Source organism: Euphorbia lathyris, chromosome 2 (genome assembly GCF_963576675.1).
Source record: "Euphorbia lathyris chromosome 2, ddEupLath1.1, whole genome shotgun sequence".
NCBI lineage: Eukaryota > Viridiplantae > Streptophyta > Magnoliopsida > Malpighiales > Euphorbiaceae > Euphorbia > Euphorbia lathyris.
Genome location: NC_088911.1, coordinates 92,023,083 through 92,043,724, shown reverse-complemented (window position 1 = coordinate 92,043,724; position 20,642 = coordinate 92,023,083). Strand labels below are relative to the sequence as shown.

General features: G+C 37.6%; 1 pseudogene; it reads left to right on the top strand.

Moving 5' to 3' along the window:
* The first annotated feature begins 9,032 nt into the window (after positions 1-9,032).
* Positions 9,033-10,328, top strand: LOC136217245 (uncharacterized; annotated as a pseudogene).
* The last annotated feature ends 10,314 nt before the right edge of the window (positions 10,329-20,642 follow it).

Genomic DNA, 20,642 nt, shown 5'->3' with positions numbered 1-20,642 from the left:
GAGCATTGCTAGTCTTTTATTCCTGAAAAGTGGTGGTGGCAATGGGTGAGCTGCCGACTCAATAAGATAGTTAATTTAAATACACAGTTCAACCACATGCGCATACAATACTTTCGTGCATTTAATTTATAGGTTATCAAGCAATATGTTTATCAATTTAAAAAAAATTATTAGTCCTTTTTATTTAAGGGCCCTGCTTACTCTAGTCTAGTAATACCCAATGGTTGCTAGGCCAATAAAATCATATCATGGGATACCCTGTCGTAACAAATACCCGGTATCCCGTCTCTTATCTTTAGATACCCTGTCGTAACAAATACCCGGTATCCCGTCTCTTATCTTTAGGTACCCTGTCGTAACAAATACCCGGTACCTTAACACCCTGTCGTAACAAATACCCGGTGTTTAAATTTCAGTCGCAACCATTGAATATACTATCTAGATAAGCTTTTATGCTTATAATTTTCCAGTCTTTCATATTATCAAAGTTTATCAACTGTATCATAATCGATTTCCATTCTATCCCCAATAAATCTCGGTCTAACATCCATTCATATCCTCACAACTATTAATGTCAAATTCAATTCATTCACGTTACCGTAATCATCATAAATATCAGGTATACGTATCAAACATATAAATCAAATCAATAAGCAATTATTACACCAAGTCAAATATAGCACCCAAACATACAAGTGCACATATTATATATTTAATTAACCATTTACACATGTTAAACACGAAAAATCGAACCAATAGACAATTTATCTCAACCAATTAACATGGCTACAAACATATAATGAGAGGTACTGTATATTTAATTAACTACTCACCTTAATTGCAAACAAAAATACGAACAGCTATGGATCTGTGATTTATCACCCGTTTGATCACCATAGCTTTGAGCATAATTTAACGGGATCTCCAAAAAGTAATCACCCTCAATAACTCAATATAATATAATTTTAGAAGATGGAGGAAGGAAAGAAAAATGGTAGACGGCTGTTCTTCTCTTTTTTTTCTCAAAAACTTAATATACATACCTATATATGTAAATCCCGCCAACCCTATTATATTAGAAAAAGAGTTCCATTTTGTATAGAGCTCCCTTTTATTAATTATTATAAAAAAATCCTAATGTATGATGTGTAAAAATAACAATTCTCTAAAATAATGTAATGTCTAATACTTTTACGTAGTCTTTTAATTACAAGATATATATAATGATAAAAAAATGTTTAATATTTATGCTTATCAAAATCAAATTAAATTTTGACGAGTTATTATACCGTCCTAATTAATTATTTTAGGAACCTAAATTTCTAGATGATAATATCTAATAAAATTTTCATATACAAGTAAATGTTTATAAAAAGTTATTTTGCGGGCGTTACAGGTAGTGTATAGTAAAAGAAATCAGTTTTATATTTGATAATATTTCAAACGGTATTATTACCGTTTGATACATAAATATTTTCAAAAAAACTCCAGTAATTTTTTAAATTTTACAATGAACAACTCAATTTTTAATTATAAAATTATTCTATAAAAGCCACTTAATTCTTCATTTATCCTTACCAAAAAAAATCTATTCTCCCTAATATTTCATTCTTTTATCTTAGTTTCCAATGGAAAACAATCAAGATTATTTTAGTCAGTATTATTCTCAGGTTCCAAACACCCAAAATCCCGAATCGCAAAATTCTCAATCACCGAATCCAAATACGCCAACCGAAAGGTCTCCTATTAGACCAACTCCACGACCATTTTATGATCCGTACATGCATTATCTCCCAAACCCCCAAAACTTATTCAGTCCCGAATTCCCTCATCCGTATATGAATATACCGGAAAATTATAAAGGGAGGTCGATGTATTACCCTCGTGGGCCTTTTGCTAATGATCCGTATACGGGTTAAGATTATACAAGACGGGAGCATTCCGGTCAAGTTTCAATTAGTGTCGAATCTCCAAAGACGGGTTCTATTGGTGAGTGCGTTGAAGTAACAGAACATCAAGCACAAGCCGTTGGCGGGTCAACAACGAGGTTTAAGTGGAATAATACACTTGAGAAATTTTTATGTACCAGTTGGTTAACAATCGCAAATGATTCAATTGTGGGTACGGATCAACGGATGAGGGATTTTTGGAAGAGAATCACCAATCACTACAACATATACAAGCCCGAAGGTCCTTCTTTAATAAAGGAGAATACGGCTTCAACGAAATTTTACAAAATGAGTAAAACAATTAGTGATTTTGTCGGGTGTTATTCCGACATTGTCCAGTTGAAACCGAGTGGGCATTCGGATTCACAAATTATTGAGAAGGCTGAAGAATTGTATGCTCAAAGGCATGGCTCCAAATTTCCATTTCTTCATTGTTGGCAGATAATGAAAGACAAACCCAAATGGCTCGCTTTTAAAGAAAAACACGACGGAATTTCTTAAAAAAGGACGAAGCTTTCATCAACTGGAGAATACAGTTCAACGAATGAATCAATGAACGATGTACAATCGTTTCCTCAACGTCCAATAGGACAGAAGACTGCTAAAAAGGCTGCCAAAGGAAAACAAAAGGCGGGTACATCTTCTAATTTGGTAGAAAAAGAATTTTTTTATGGAATTACAAAAGGAGAAAATTAGAACAAACCAACTATTATTTGATCAAGGGGTAACATTTCTTCGTAATCAGACCGAAGAGATTAGAGCCAAAGATTTCGATTTTCTCGAGAAAGATACGTCCGATATGGATCCAACAATGAAGGCACAACACGAGAAAATGTGCGCATATATTTTATCTAAGTATGATTGCTTTAAGTATTTGTTATTCTATTTGTAATTTAGTTGTTAATTTAGTATGTTTGCAATTTAGTATTATGTTTATAATTTAGTAATTAATTTAGTATTATTTTTGTAATTTAGTTGTTTATTTATAGTATATATGTAACTTTCTGTTTATTTAGTATAGGTAAGTTTCTGTTATCTTTTTTTTTTTTGAGGTATCTGTTTCTGTTTATTTATAATATTAACTTTAACTAAGACATATCATCTCTGGGTCACTGAATCCTGATGAATAACGATGCCTCCCTGCAACCCTCGCCCTCGCCTTTGCCTGCGCAGCCGCCTCCAAAGCAACCTGAGGCAGGTAATCCGAATCACCGACCGGCAAGAGCTTCCTATGTTGATATGCTAAACGTGAACCAAGCCCTACCAGAATCAGAGACGAGAATTATCCAAGACTTAAGGGAAGATGGACTTGCAACTATCGATTTTTCTGCTAACCCCCTGGAACCTGTTATCACAATCGCACCAAAGCTCATTGATGAATTGTCCCTCCCATGGAAAGAAGCCCTCATTGTAAAGGTTCTAGGCAGGAATGTTGGTTACAAAGCCCTAAGGAACCGAGCTCTGGAACTATGGAAACCTAAAGGGAAAGTCGGCATAATAGATCTGGGATATGGATTTCATGCAATCAAGTTTGCCAACCCCCTGGATAGAGATCATGTTGTACGAGATGGCCCATGGCTTGTACAAGGACATTACCTTACAGTGAGAACCTGGTCATAAGATTTTGTACCTTCCAATGCAACTATTAACAGGACAATTGTCTGGGTTCGTTTTCCCGAACTCAAATTTCAGTACTATGCTGAGGAATGTCTAATGTTGATTGGGAACTCCCTTGGTAAGGCTGTCAGAGTGGACAAAACAATAATACAGGCACAACGGGGCAGATTCGCCCGGGTTTATATTGAGATTGATCTTACAAAACCACTAATAGCTCAGTTCAAGTTGAATGGAGAGCAATATCGTGTCGAATACGAAGGATTACATATGGCTTGCACGAACTGTGGAAAATATGGACACGTTAGGAATGCTTGTGACAACCCTAACATTATAGCTGCAGGAAAACGACAGGAAAGCACCGATGCCTCCGACATGAGTGTTGATCACACAGCAAACCCACCCACATCAGATAATGCTAAAACAGGAAACGTTGAAACAGAAACGGTACAGATGAATTTAGAGAAAGATGTGGCGGAGGAAGGAGAATATGGGCCGTGGATGATGGTTCCCCGATGCAGATATACCCCACGGAGCAAAGGAACACACGGTGACAAAAAGGAGAAACAAGTTGAAGCTACTATACAGCCAGCTGCTACTGTTAATACTGAACATTCCCTGTCTGACCAAGGGCAATCTGAACAGCGAAGCACTTCACTAACGAATCCTACCATGGGAAACCAGGTCTTGAAAAAGAAAAGTATAGCAAAATTCCGATACCAGACCGCTAAAGGAAAAACTACAAACCCGTTTTGGAACTCTAATAACTCTTTTGGATGCTTAGAATCAATATCAAAAGCAAACAGCATGGATGTGGAACCGCCTGCGGGAAAAGAGAACTTTGTCTTCGGGACTGGGGAAAGCAGATTGAAACGAAGCAGAGCTGAGGGGTCGACTTCAAATCCCTTACAACCTCTGAAAGTGAATTCCGATGGAAGCATTATGGTAACGATGGGTAGTAATGGTTGTCCGGCTATCTAAAAGTTCCATAAATCTGCCTTTTTACCATGAAGATTATATCATGGAACTACTTTGGAGCCGGTGGTAATGAGTTTCACCGGGCTCTTCGTCACCTTATGAATAGTCAGAATCCAGATATCCTTGCTCTTGTGGAACCCAGGAATCCAGGTACTCTTGCCTTAACTCTTTGTAACAAGCTCCATTTTTCAAATGTGGATGTGATAGAAGCAGATGGTTTTAGCGGAGGCATTTGGGTGTTCTGGCATCAGACTCGTGTCTCTCTTGTCCCGGTGGTTAAAAATGCATAATTTCTTCATGCCCTTGTCACCTGGCAGGGCGGACATATGCACGGAAACACTAAGGAGGTGTCCTTTGTTTATGTTCGACCCCACATGGCTTCAAAAAAAAACAGTTCATGGAGGATCTGATCACCCTTCGAAATAGCATAAATCATCCGTGGATGATCGTAGGAGATTTTAATTGTATTAAGTCGGCTATAGAAAAGATGGGAGGAGCTTGTAGCATTCTCAACAGATGTGCCTTATTTGTGAATTGGATCAACGATTTGAATTTGATCGACCTTGGATTTGTCGGACCCCCCTTTACCTGGTTTTATGGATCGTCTCCTCGCACCCGAGTGGCCTGCCGCCTCAACAGGGCTCTCTGCGATCCTTATTGGCGAACTACTTACCCTGAGGCTGTGGTGCGCCACCTTGCTCGTGCGAGGTCTGACCACTCTCCAATTCTTGTGGATATCAGACCAGACACTACTCCGCCAACAAATAAACCTTTCAGATTCCTTGCACCATGGCTGAACAATCCTGACTTCCAGAATTTCTTCACTACCACTTGGAACCAAAATGGCGCTATCTCTAACAGCCTAATGGAATTCCGAACAGATATTCAAAATTGGAACCAAGCGGTTTTTGGAAGTATCAATTACAGGAAAAGAAGAATTGAGCACCGTCTGGATGGAGTCCAGCGAGCCCTGAACAACGGAGTCACTACCGGATTGCTGAATCTAGAGAGGAAGTTACTGTGCGAGTTTGAGGAGGTTCTGCATCAGGAAGAAACTCTTTGGTACCAGAAGTCCAGAATCCAGTGGATTTCTCAAGGAGATAGAAATACGGCCTTCTTCCATTTAACAACTGTTATTAGACGGAAGCGAAACAAAATTGAAGGACTCCGTAATTCAGAAGGCACTTGGATCTGGGATGGGGAAATGCTAAAAAATATGGCTCGTGAGTATTTTGCATCTCTATACACTGAGGAAGTAGTTCAGCGACCCCGTCTTGAATCCCGCCTTAGCTTCCCAGCCTGGAAGCAGGGGCAATTACTACAGCTCAATGATCTCTTTTCAGAAATGGAGGTTCGCACGGCACTGTTTAGCATGGCTCCACTCAAAGCCCATGGCCCGGATGGGTTTCATGCTCTCTTCTACAAACGCCAATGGAGTAAAATTGGTCATCAAGTATGCGAATTCGCCCTAAAGTTCCTGAACCACGGTGAGCCTATAAATCATGAGAATGGTACCCTGATCTCAATAATACCCAAGATTCCCAACCCTGAGAATATTACACAATTCCGCCCTATAAGCCTATGTAATGTTCTTTACAAAATCGTCTCAAAGTGCTTGGTGAACCGTCTAAAACCTGCCCTAAGCCATTTGGTCAGCCCGTTCCAAAGCAGCTTTGTACCAGGAAGACAAATCTCTGATAATATCATCCTCCTTCAAGAAACAGTGCACTCAATGAGGACTAAAACGGGGAGGAAAGGAGCTATGGTTCTCAAACTTGACTTAGAGAAAGCTTATGACCGTCTCAGCTGGGATTTTTTGAAGGATACTTTGGTTAGCCTAGGCTGTGACGAACATTGGATCAAACTCATCTTACAATGTGTGGCGTCACCGAAAATGTGTGTACTATGGAACGGGGAGCGATTGCCGGGGTTCTGTCCATCCCATGGGCTCAGACAAGGGGACCCTCTATCCCCATACCTCTTTGTCTTGTGCTTAGAACGACTGGGTCATCTTATCACTGAAGCTCTGCAGGATGACAAATGGAAGCCAATTTATTTGACCCGGAATGGGCTACCATTATCCCACATGTTCTTTGCTGATGACATCGTTCTAATGGCAGAAGCAACTGGAGAACAGGCAACTCTAATCATGGACATCCTGAATCAGTTTTGTGATTCCTCGGGTCAAAAAATTAGTCTAGCCAAATCCAGAGTCCTGTTTTCTAAAAATGTACCTATCAGGAGTAGGCATGAGATAATAAGCATACTTGGTTTCACTGAAATGGCTAATCTAGGTCAGTATCTGGGCATGCCTGTAATACACAAGCGGGTAACTAAGGAAACATATAGGTATATTCTGGAAAGAGTTAACTCTCGACTAACGGGATGGAAAGCCAAGTGCTTATCTTTAGCTGGGAGACTCACCTTGATAAAACCGGTCACCTCCTCTATGCCCTCTTATGCAATGCAGACTACCCTGCTACCCATGGCCATCTCTAATCGAATAAACTCAGCTAACAGGAACTTCCTATGGGGTCATGTGGGAGATACCAGGAAGATGCATTTGATAAACTGGGACTTAGTCTGCCAACCAAAACAGTATGGAGGATTAGGGGTCAGAAGAATGCGGGAATTCAATCTTGCAATGCTAGCAAAGCTAGCCTAGCAAGTTATCACTGAGGAGGAAAAAGCATGGATAAGTATTTTGAAAGCAAAATACTGGAAAAACGTACAGGAATGGACAAATTTAAAGGCAGAGGGAATTACTCTTACACTTGGTGAAGCATTGCACGAGGCTTCGAGGTCATCGCTGAAGGGGTTGGGCGAGTCGTTAATAATGGAGAATCAACCAGGTGTTGGTTTGATAAGTGGAGCGGACCGTCAGAATTGGCAACCTATACAATCAGAGAAATTCCGCCTCAATCCCGCAATGCCACAGTAAGAAGCCTTTGGGACCATGAGAGAGGTTGGAAATGGGCAGAATTTGAACAAATCCTAGCTCCAACGAGCCTTCTGGCACTAGCAAACATAACCGTCTTTGGCAAAAATGAAGAACCTGACAGCTATTACTGGACCAAAACATCATCCGGACTATTTAGTGTTGCATCTCCATACGCGCTGCTAAGAACACCAGATAACAGCCCAAATGATGAGCCATGGCTGATAATCTAGAAGCTAGAAGTCCCGGAACAGATTAAAACATTCCTCTGGATCGCACTACATGGAAGAATTATGTGCAACGCCAATCGATTTGCCCGACACCTTGCACTGAATGGGAACTCCACTGCTTGCACTTCTTTGGAGACGGAAATCCACATGTTGAGGGACTGCGAGGAAATAAAGAAAGTCTGGAAGAAATTAGTGCCACAAGCATACCATAACTGGTTCTTTGGGTGTACCTTTGCCGAATGGATCAAGGGTAACATTAATGTCAGCACGCGGCGACTACAAGTGCCTTGGAATGTGCTGTTCACAACTGTACTCTGGTGGGCATGGAAGTGGAGAAATGCTGCTGTTTTTCATAATAACACAGCCCCTGTGGACCGAATTGAGTTCCTAATAAAACAGACAAAAGAGTTTGGCTCAGCTTTCGAGATGCGAAAGATTCAGGGCATTAATAAGACTTTGGTGCAGATCCAATGGAAACCTCCGGAGCTGAACTGGTCTAAGCTGAACATAGACGGGGCATGTACAGGCTCTCTGGGGGCAGCGACGACCGACGGCTTAATCAGAGATCATGAAGGGATCTGGGTCTGCGGATTTGCGGCAAACATAGGCGTATGCTCTCCTCTCCTAGTGGAGTTATGGGGGCTAATGCTTAGGTTAGAACTGCCTTGGAGGAATGGACTCCGACGGGTTATCGTTGAACTTGATTCCAAAACAACGCTTGAGCTAATGGAGAAACATGTGTCATCCTGCAACCCACTTGCGTGGATAATTCGGAAATGTCAGAAACTACGGGATCAGGACTGGAGATTACAGTTTACACACACTTATAGAGAAGGTAATCGGGCGACAGACTGGATAGCGAGATTCACAGGGCAACTCCCCTTAGGTCATCACAAGTGTGGTGTGCCTCCTACAGGCATCCAGGATATCCTACGAGACGATGTGTGTGGTATTAGCTTTGAAAGACTGATTTAATTTTCTTTTACTTTGCTTTGGGTGTTTAACCCTCCTTGTTCACCAAAAAAAAAATATTAACTTTATAATTTAGTTGTATAGGTAAGTTTCTGTTTATTTAATTGTATAGGTAAGTTTCCGCCAAACCCAATAAATATTCAACCAAATGCAATAAATATTCAACTAAACCCAATAAATTCAAACAAACATAATAAATTCCACCAAATATAATAAATTCAACAACCAACTTTTTCTATATATTCGGATACATCACATTTGATCAACCAAATCAAAAATCAATTTTCTCTCTATATATTCCATTCCTTCAACTTTTTCTATTATATCAGATACTTCAAATTTCAAAAAAAAATGTCAAGTTCAGACCGTAACAATTTTTACAAAGCGAGAGTAGATGCTATTAGAAATATGTGGGACGAAGCAGACGAGCAAATGGAACGTGAGTTTTTGCAACAAATAGAAGAACCATCTACACCACCTCGACGTAGAAAATATGTGGATCGAAATCGTGAAGAAGGTGCAAAACGGTTATATAAAGATTATTTTGCTAACGAACCAGTATACAATGACAACTGTTTTCGAAGAAGGTTTCGCATGAGTAAACCATTGTTCCTACGTATTGTGGAGGCCTTAGGGAATCACACAGTATATTTCCAACAGAGGGTTGATGCAATAAAGAAGAAAGGATTTACGCCACTTCAAAAATGCACATCGGCACTTCGCATGCTTGCATATGGAGAAGCGGCTAATCGTGAAGATGAGTACATTAGAATTGCTGAGTGTACAGCATTTGAATGTCTTGAAAATTTTTGTCGTGCTATTATCGAGGTGTTCGGAGCAGTCTATATGTGAAAGCCTAATGCTGCTGATGTCCATCGTTTATTTCAAATGCACGAGGAAACTCATGGGTTCCCCGGGATGCTCGGAAGTCTTGATTGCATGCACTGGGCTTGGAAAAATTATCCTGTTGGGTGGAAAGGACAATACACTAGAGGCGATCATGGGGTTCCTACAGTCATGCTTGAAGCAGTCGCTTCACAGGATCTATGGATTTGGCATGCATTTTTTGGTGTTGCTGGTTCGAACAACGACCTCAATGTGTTGAACAGATCACATTTATTTCGAGACAAATTACAAGGAGTAGCTCCGAAAGAGCAATACACTACCAACAACAACGTGTACAAGATGGGATACTACCTCACAGATGGTATATATCCCGACTGGGCTGCATTTATGAAAAGCTTTCCACATGCGGTTGAACCTAAGAAAGTCACTTTCAAACAGAAGCACGAGAGTGCAAGGAAGGATGTAGAACGAGCATTTAGGGTACTACAAGCCCACTTTGCAATTGTTCGTGGACCAGCTAGGCTTTGGGACCAAAGTAAAATGCATGATATTGTGGAAGCTTGTATTATATTGCATAACATGATTGTCGAAGATGAGCGACACCTTTACTCTAGAAGTTATCATGTAGAAGTATATGAACCAGTCGGTATTGAAGACCTTCGACAAGGACCCGCTCCTGATTTTGCAGCTTACCTCGCACGGGATTTACAGCTCCACAGTAGAGTCACTCATATGAATCTAAAACTCAATCTAGTTGAACATATATGGCAACATTTCGGAGTCACCGACCTTAATGTATGATTCTCGTAAAAATTATGTTATTTTATCGTATGTAACCCGTATATTAATTAATTAAAATAGGATTTATTCCAAGAGTGTTTTTTTATTTAATAAATAATTAGTCACACAATAGTTCTAATTTATTTCATAATAATTAATTAATTTTATTAAAAATAATAATGCATATTGAATTAATTATTATCTTAGATTAATATTTTTTGTATTAATAATTAGTATTGAATTAATTATTTATTGGGTAAAAATTATTAATTGTATGTTAATTGAGTAAATATAAAGTGGTTTATGACAAGTGGGATCTACTAATATTTGAAATAATAAGGTGTTTTAGGGCATCTCCAACCCTCCCCATATGGAGGGTTGGAAATGAGGAATTGGGGAGAGTTGGCAGTCCAACCCTCCCCATTGTCTTCCCTAATTGTAGGGAAGAAATCAATTCTTCCCTACAATTGGGGAAGAATCCATGTTTCCCCATTAATTTGGGGAACAAATAAAATAATAAATTAGAGATAAAAAGTAGATAAAGTAGAATAAATTATGGAATATACTTTATAGGGAAGAAAATATATAAATGGGTTGGAGAAAAAATAAGGATTGGGGATAAAAATATAGAGAATTGGGGATAGGGAAGGCAAAATGGAAATTTTGCCTTGGAGATGCTCTTAGTGGTATGTAATTTTAGGGTGTTGTTTTTTATGAGGTGGAGGTCCAAAGTAACAAAGTTTGTTACTTTGGACTAAGGATGCTCTTACGTGGTGCCAAATCTAGGGGATTTTATAGGAGGGTCCCGGCTCTCCAACTCATCAAAAGGACCCTCCATACACTAATGGACACATGTATTATTTCAGTAATTAAAAAAATGTTTTAATCTTTAATTATAAAACAATAGTCTTCTCTTTCCTTATTTCTCTGAACGTTGTTCATCTTCTGCTGTCCTTCTCCTTCCTTATTTCTGACCCAGTTTTCTGACCCATCAATCCCAATCCTCCATCGTCTCTTTGAAATATGATTTTCAAGAGAACATTGTAAATCTGGATTTCTTATTTGGGTTGTTCATCATGGAAAATCTGGATTTTTTATTTGGATGATTTGAATTTGTGTTGGGTCGTTGTCTTTTTGTGGATAAAAATATGTACTGTAAACATGGATATATCTGATCATGGTACTAATCAGTGGCTTGTTTCATGGCATCCAAAATCCAATAACACTCCAATTTTTTTTAGTACTGTTTTCATTAGAAATTCTGGAATTTGCAAGGTAAATTGGATATCCTGCTTCACTTTTAAGGGATTAATAATGTAATGGATATGAATTTTTTTTTTCACAACAATCACAGCATTTCAAACGGAAAATAAACAAAAAGAAGAAGAAGGCTTGGCGGCGGAGAAGGGCAGCAGAAGATGAACGGCGTCTAAGGAAGGAGAAGACTATTATTTTATAATTAAAGATAAAAATATTTTTTTAATTACTGAAATAATACAGGTGTCCATTAGTGTATGGAGGGTCCTTTTGATGAGTTGGAGAGCCGGGACCCTCCTATAAAATCCCCAAATCTAGCCATGGATCTATTGTTAAATATAATTCTGTAATGACTCTCAAAAAAAAAACCACTGCAACCTCCAAGCACTATAACTCCTCAATCTATGCCTCAATCTGTGTGACAAACAAATCATCAACATAGGCTAATTACTTCCTTCGAAGGTTGCAACTTGCTCTAATAAATTGGTGAATAGAACATGATTTAGTAGATAGATTTCTTCTTTCCAATCATACCATTTTCTGTTACCTTCACTTTGTCGTTAACACTTTTTCCCTCAATAAGAATGATGTCAATCAAATTCTTTTAGATTTAAATTTTATGATGGTATTAGATAAATTTTCCACAAACTTAAATGTTTTTTCTTTTGCATTTTACGTTCCTTCCTTCCTGTCAATGAAACTCATCACTAGCCTTAGTTGTTCGTATTCTCACTAGACCAAATTATCACTAATGGTCTCGATCAGTAAAGGGTTATATTCATGTCGAAGAACAAATTTATGCATTTGTAGATGGAACATTTGAAGTTCCTCAAATAGAATATTGAAGGAATTTCTACAACCCGATTAAAAAGTCAAAAACAATTTGATAAAAAAAAAATTTCCACAAGATCAAACACGTAGATTAAGTTAAGACTAAAATTCACTTTTCACTAAGAAAGGAGAGTCGTTCCCTTTGTATGAGATTAAAAACTGCAAATGATAGTTCCTTTGCATCATGCACCCAAAGACGTATACAGAACCCCGTGTACTAGTACTCCAAAACAAGAACTCAAACGAAAGACATACTAAAACCAAGGGGAGATAGGGGCAACTGAAAATCAGCTAGGTGGAAAGAATATTTTTTGTGTCTTCGGTTAGAAAAAAATAATCACATTAATGTGTATATATATATTCTATAACCTAAACCTAATATGAATCAAAATAATAATCTTATTATTATTATTATTATTATTATTATTCTAATATTATCCTAAGTAATTAATTAAGATTTTAAACACAAATAAAATACCTACACATATTTTCATCAAAAAAAAAAAAACCTACACATACATAGGAGGCGACATTTAGCATGGGAAAGAATTAAAATCAAATTTTAACTCTCAATTAAAATTATAGACATCAAATCTAATTTGATTAATATTATCATATTAACTATATATAAATAATATCCAATATTATTTTCTAAATATACTATCTAATATTATTTAATATATATATTATAATATACAATATTATATATATATATATATATATATAAAGGGGTGAGATCTGGCGTGACAATGGTTTATGGTGTGGCAAAGAGCTTATAGTGTGACATAATAAAACTACATAGTTTTGATGATAATTGAAAATGATAAGGTGACAAATTTGTAAATAAAATAGAAGAAAAGTAAATGTGGAAGAGAATAGAGGAGAAGAAGAAGGAGGATGATGTCAGTGTTGATGTCATCACAGTAGAGAGAAAATTGTTTTATTTCTTTTCTTTAAAATACATTTTTTCGACCTTTCTAATCTCGTTTTTCGAAAAATTTTATACTACTAGACTCGTCTAAATTAGACAGTCATTTTGAGATCCCTGAAGCTCAGGTAAAAAAATATTCCTGTGACCGGAATCCAGCGATTAGGTGGGCGTTTTCCAGTGAGAAAAAAAGTGCCCAGAAAATTCTCAAAAAATTTCAAAAAATGTAAAATATTATTGTGAAAAACTTTAATTCTTGGGTCGAAGCGGGACTTTTTACGGTTTAGTCTCAATAAAACGTTTTCCTTAATTTTATCCATTTTACATGTTTCAACAATATATTGGGTCAAAACCGTAAGGAATCTCGCTTTGAGACAAGAATTAAAGTTTCTTAAAATGATGTTTTACATGTTTTAGAATGTTTTGATAATTTTCTGGACACGTTTTTGCTCCTACCTTTCAGCACTATGTGTTGGAAAAACCAGCACATATTGCTGGACGACCGCACGTTGTTCTAAATCAATGTAGAAATTGTTCTAATTAGTGTACCAATTGTTTTAAATCAGTGTATCAATTGTTTCAACAAAATAATTATATTGTTCCAACATAATTCTTAAATTATTCCAACAGAATACTTATATTGTTCCGACAGTGTACGAAATTGTTCCAAATCAGTGTACCAATTGCTCCAACTCAGTATACCAATTGTTTCAACAGAATTAATTCTTATATTCTTCCAACAGAATAAATCTGTGTACCAATTGTTTCAAATCAGTGTACCAATTTTTCCAACATAATAGTTATATTGTTCCAACAGAATACTTGTATTTTTCCAACAGAATTGTTATATTATTCCAACAAAATACTTATATTGTTGGATCGTAGCGAGATTCCTTATAGTTTAGTCCCAATAAATCATTTTCCTTAATTTTATCCATTTTACATACTTCAACAATTTATTGGGATTAAACCGTAAGAAATCTCACTTTGAGTCAAGAATTAAAATTTCTTAGAATGATGTTTTATATTTTCTAAAATTTTTTGAAAATTTTCTGGACATTTGTTTTCTCACAGAAAAACAGCTACAGGATCGTCGGATTCCGTTCACCAGAATTTTTTTTACCTGAGCTTCTGGGATCTTAAAAATGACCGTCTAATTAAGACGAGTCCAATTGTATAAAAAATTTTAAAAAACGAGATTGGGAAAGTCGGAAAAATGCATTTTAAAGAAGAAAAAAATAAAACAATTTTATCTCTCCTACGATGACATCAGCACTAACATCATCCTCCTCCTCCATTCTCTTATGTGCATCCTTCTTTTCCTTTTATTTATAAATTTGTCACATTCCCCTACTTAATTACAAAATTATTCCTTGTGACACCATAAGCTGTGTCACACTATAAGATTTTTGTCACACCTGATCTCTTATATATATATGGGAGGGATCCCATGAAAATAGCACTTATATGAAAACACATATTTATGTGAGAATACTCATTAATGGTATAATTGTAAATATATCTATTACCATTACAAATAAATAGGTTTTTTTTATGAGGAAAAACTCGAAGCTTCTATTATAGTATAGAACTTAAATCTGAAAACAGTACAGACTCCAAGAGATGCGGAATAACAAAAGAAATAAATGGATTAGCATTGGAACAAGCACTCCTAGCTAGAGTATGAGTTGCTTTGTTCGCTAATCGAGGACAAAAAGACACTTTAATTCTGGTCTAGACACGAGAATATCTTTGCAATCTTGTATTAGTAAACCGAATTCTGATAAATCATTTACCTCACTGTTACAGCAATCGGCGATGACTTTAGCGTCTGTGTGAAAATCCACCGATAACCACTGCATAGCCCGACACCATCGAAGGCCAGAAAGAAGAGCAAAAGCTTCAGCGTTTCTCACTGCAACTCGACCCGGCTGGAACCCGCTGCTACACGCGATAAAGCCTCCCTGATAATTTCGAATTACCACTCCCTAACCATACCGGTGATCAGAATCAAAAAGTGCAGCATCAATATTGCAAACATAGCGACCGAAATCAGGAAGACGCCAAATCGGAGGCTGATGTTCCGTTCTTATCTGCGCAGCTTCAGGAACCTATTGTTCCTTCCATTCATGAACAAACGCCTGTCCCATACATATTGCTGTTGCCGGATTTTTCCAGTTCCCATTCTAGAGAAACTCATTTCGCTGATTCCATACTACCCATAGAACCACCACCATTTTGCATAACCAGTCCGACGATTGAAATTGACAAGTCTGCAGAAGAAACTCACCAAATGCAGCTTCTGAATCCCCAGGTAAAGAAATACCCACCTGCTGCCAACATTCAATTGCATAGGGGCATTCCATAAAGAGATGCCAAATATGCTCAATTTCTCCAGAACATAAAATACAAGATATAGGGATCGAAATACCACGAGTAGACAATAACATACGAGTAGGGAGACAATTAGTAACCACTCTCCATAGAAAAAATTTAATCTTTGGGGGAAGATGAAGATTCCATAATATTTTCCAACCGATATTTACCCCATAATTACGAAAAGAGAGATCATAAGCTTTATAACTCGACTTTACCGTATAGATATCGTCTTTTGAGTAATGCCAGATCAAACGATCCCCTCCATCTCCCTGAGGAAGGTACATATTAAGGACATCAGTACTATCATCAACATTGAATGTATTTCTTATTTTTTCTCTATCCCACCTTTTCTCACCTTCAATCATTAAATCTGAAACACGCAACAACCTATTTACCGGTTCTCAAAAAGTAGGATAAAATCCCCTTTCTTGTGCAATCCAGGGATCACGCCACACATACACTCCCTTACCATCACCGATCCTCCATCTTAAACCCAGACTTAAGAATTCACGTGAACTCCAAATGCTCCTCCAAACATAACTAGGATTATTGCCCAGTTCAGAGTTGATAAAGTTTTCCGATTGGAAATATTTAGCTTTGAGCATGCGACTTACCAAAGCATTAGGATTATTCACCAAATTCCACCCTTGCTTTCCAAGAAGAGATAAATTGAAAGCATGGAGATCCCTATAACCCAATCCTCCATTCTCACGAGGGATACATAGCCGATTCCAGCTCTTTCAATGGATGCTCCTCCGACCATCCCTTTTCATACCCCACCAAAATGAATTCATCATCCATTGGAGTTCGTCACAGATAGAGTGTGGTAACAAGAAGACACTCATACAATAGGTGGGTAGTGCTTGAGCTACAGATTTTAACAACACATCCTTGCCAGTAGTCGATAAAAAATTTACACCCCAACTATTTAGCCTCTTTCGCAATCTATCCTTTAGGAAGCTAAAAACAGCAGTACGGGATCTACCAATCAGTGAAGGTAACCCAAGATAATTTCAAGTATTCAGAGAAGATGTTACATTTCGAATTGCACAAATACTAGCTTGTAAGTCAGAGCTCACATTCAGAATGTCAAGGATCGTGTTGCTTTCAGTTATCAATGCTTTGAAAAAGAGGAAAGAGTCATCAGTAAAGAGTAAATGAGATACTGAAGGTGCCCTGCTATGAATGCAGCATCCATAGATATGACCCTCTAATTGAGCTCTATACAACATTTTTTAGAACACCTCAGAACATAAAATAAAGAGGTAAGGAGAGAGTGGATCCCCTTGTCTCAAACCCCTTCCCGGCTCAACTGGGCCCACTAATTCCCCATTTACTGCAATAGAGTATGAGACCGTCGACACACATAACATGATCCATGAAATCCATTCGTCAGTAAAACACATCCTTACCATTATAGCTTTTAAAAAACCCCAGTCAACTCTGTCATAAGCTTTGCTGATATCAATCTTTAGAGCCACATTACCCTCTGCCCCTCTATTTCGACATTTCATGAAATGAAGTGACTCAAAAGCAACAATCACGTTGTCAATTATAGACCTGCCAGGGACAAAAGCTGATTGACTCTCAGAGATAACCATAGGCAGAATAGATTTTAGCCTATTCGCTAAAACCTTTGCAATGATTTTGTACAAAACATTACAAAGTGCAATTGGACTCAGATCCTTCATCCATTCAGGATTATCACATTTTGGAATAAGTGCAAGCACAGTATCATTGAGATTAGCCGAAAATTCCTTCCGATGAAGCCACCACACACAAGAGGTAAATACATCATTTCCAATAAGATTCCAAAAATGTTGAAAGAAACCTGGACTACGCCCATCAGGGCCCGGAGATTTTTCAGGCTTCATTTGAAAGATCGCACTTGTAAATTCAGCAAGAACAAAAGGAGAAATTAGAGTATTATTCATATCATTATCCACCACCACATCAAGGACCAAAATAGAATCAAGCTGTGATAAAGGGTTTGCAGTAAAAACCTGTGAGAAGTAAAGTTTAACCGCATTGCTCAGTTCAGCCTGACCTTGAGTAAAGGAGCCATCCTTATTTCGAACTCTCTGAAGATTATTCTGCTTTCTCCTATTTCGCATACAAGCATGGAAAAATTTTGAATTCCCATCACCACCTTTCATCCAGAACACTTTAGCCCTCTGCTTCCAGTAAATTTCCTCCTGAGCTAAGTGAAAATCTAGCTGCTTTTTTGCTACTAAAAAACGTGCAATATCAGCAGCCTCAACACTAGAGCATAGCTTATCCATAATAGATCGACACTGTTCAATACGCCTGGTAAAACGGGAATGGAAATCTTGACCCCACTGCTCTATAGACGAAGAACAACCAGCAAGATGAGTTACTAAATTCGACCCCCGACCTGCGCTCCAACCCTTTCCAACCAAATCAGCGAAACCTGGCTCCTAGAGCCAAACCAATTCAAACTTAAATTTGCACTTATGACGTGCTCTTGGTCTACAATAGAATTCTAACAAAAAAGGGGAGTGATCAGAATAAGCTGAAGACAAGCTAGAAAGTTTATACTCACCAAACCGTAACATCCATGAGTTTGAACAGAAAGCTCTATCCAGTTTCTCTCTGACCCAACCACTGGTTCCCCTGCCTCGTTCCCATGTGAAAAAATCACCCTATAAAAAGAGTTCATGTAACTGACAAGCATCAATAGCTGTTGCAAAATTTTCCATAAGGCAGGAGGGATATGCTGGTCCTCCTTGCTTTTCAGTTTGAGAGAGAATACAATTAAAATCACCAATAAACACAGTTGGTAGAATAGAACTGGCAGATAGTTGATTAAGAGGGGCCCAAGACCTTGAATGAAGATTTCGATTTGCATATCCGTAGAAAACCACCAGACGCCAGTCTCCCTGAGAAAGACCAGATATATGGATTTCAATATGATGGTCAGAGTAACCCGTAACAGTAAAAGCAGAATCTTCTTTCCACAAAACTGCAAGACCCCCACTATGGCCCCTACTACCAACTGCAAAACACCCGGGAAAGTTTATTTTTCACTTCACAACCTCCACACGACCCACATCACACAGAGTCTCAATAAGAACAATGACTGTTGGGGAATGTTTCTTAATTCCTGCAAATTCTTATCTCTGTTTCACGATCTCCTTCTCTTCCGTTGCTCCGATTTCCTTCTCCGTTGCTCCGATTTCCTTCTCCATTGCTCTAATTTCCTTCCTCGTTTTCCCGAATGATTATCACTCATATTTCCCAGCTCCTTCTCCGTTCTACTTTTGTTCAAAGACGAACGTTAGGGCGTCGAACATCGACCAATAACCTGCCTATTACAAAATAGAATCGCAATATCTGAGTTCATATGACATCGAGCAAGATTCTGCATCATCAAATATCGAATCAAGTAATTATCCTCTAATTCTTATTCTAAATAACTGTTATTTATCTAGTAAAGTACAGTAGCAACATATGTTTTATAATTTATGCCAATTCTTCTAAATTGTTATTGAAAACTATTATGTATGTTCAGTTTAAAAATCAAATTCATGTTTTGAATAAGAATTATGTATGTTCTAAAATGGTGTACTGCATGTTCTGAAATATTCTATACTAAGTTCTAAAATGTTATCCCCTATGTTCTAGACTGTTTAGAACAAATATCACGACATGATAAGCCTTATGTATATTTTAAATTGGTATACTATATGTTCGGAAATGTTCTATACTATGTTCTAAAATGACATGCTCTATGATCTAGGATGTTTATAACAAATATTACGACATGATAAGCTTTATGTCACTGCATATTCTATACTATGTTCTAAAATGTTATGTTGTATGTTCTAGAATGTTTAGAACAATAGGTATGACATGACACATCTTATGTTCGATAATGCTATACTATATGTTCTGAAACATTCAATAACCTGACCTATATTTTATGCCACTTTTTAAAATTGCTATTTTCTAAACATTCGCGGAGATGTATTTTGGATATCTTGTATGATGGGTCCCGTGGGGAGAGTTAAGATCCCGAAAGTGAGTACAATAGAGATCCCTATTGTGATTGTCTCACTAGTCCCTGTGGAGGGAGGGTTTGGTAGTCCATCAGTTGTCATCTTTGTTCGTCATGAAAATCTAAATATTTGAGAGTTCCACGCTCTCTAGACCAGTTGATATTTGTGAAATGTAGCTCTAACCGGAGCTCTAACCGGAGTCATACACTGTGAGGTGCCGTTGGTATCGGCGGAGAACACTCTGATACCAAAGTCAGTATCGATATTATAAATAATAGTAATTGACAAGAGCTCTTTTGGTAAATCAGAAAGCATACCTCGAATACCTTGAGATTGAGGTATTTATATAGAATTATGCAACCTTTATGCACTAATACTGTAATACACGAACAGTCACGTCATTAATGCTCTCTATTACATTCATTGCATAATTCTTGGGGTTTATCTGTTCCTTCCATTAATGTGATTAATGGCGATAACCCTTGGTTTTCTTGAAGACCGTTTAAGAGGTTATCTGGGGAAGGTCCTTGCTGGGTGGTGGATCCTGCCTTTCTGACTCCCTTTGGCATATGCTTGTCCCACAGAGGGGTCAGGGTTCAAGTTGCGTGGCTTGATATTATGCTGGTAAATCCTTCTATCTTTTCATTATTATATTTTTACCCAAAGGATAACATGCGAATGTTATCAATAATAAATGCGAAAAGTTGATCAAAATACAAATCACGAAAAACAACTTCATAAATAAAACTTATTATCAATAAGTGATACCTGGTCAAAAGTAGGCGATGTATTTGCGCTTCAAAAGTAGTCAAAGAAACAAGAAAAAAGTGGATCCGCCGGATTCTAGATTTTCATTTGAGTAAACCTATATTCCTTGCGCTAATCTTACTTGCATGTCCATGCAATTCTTCAATTAGCTCC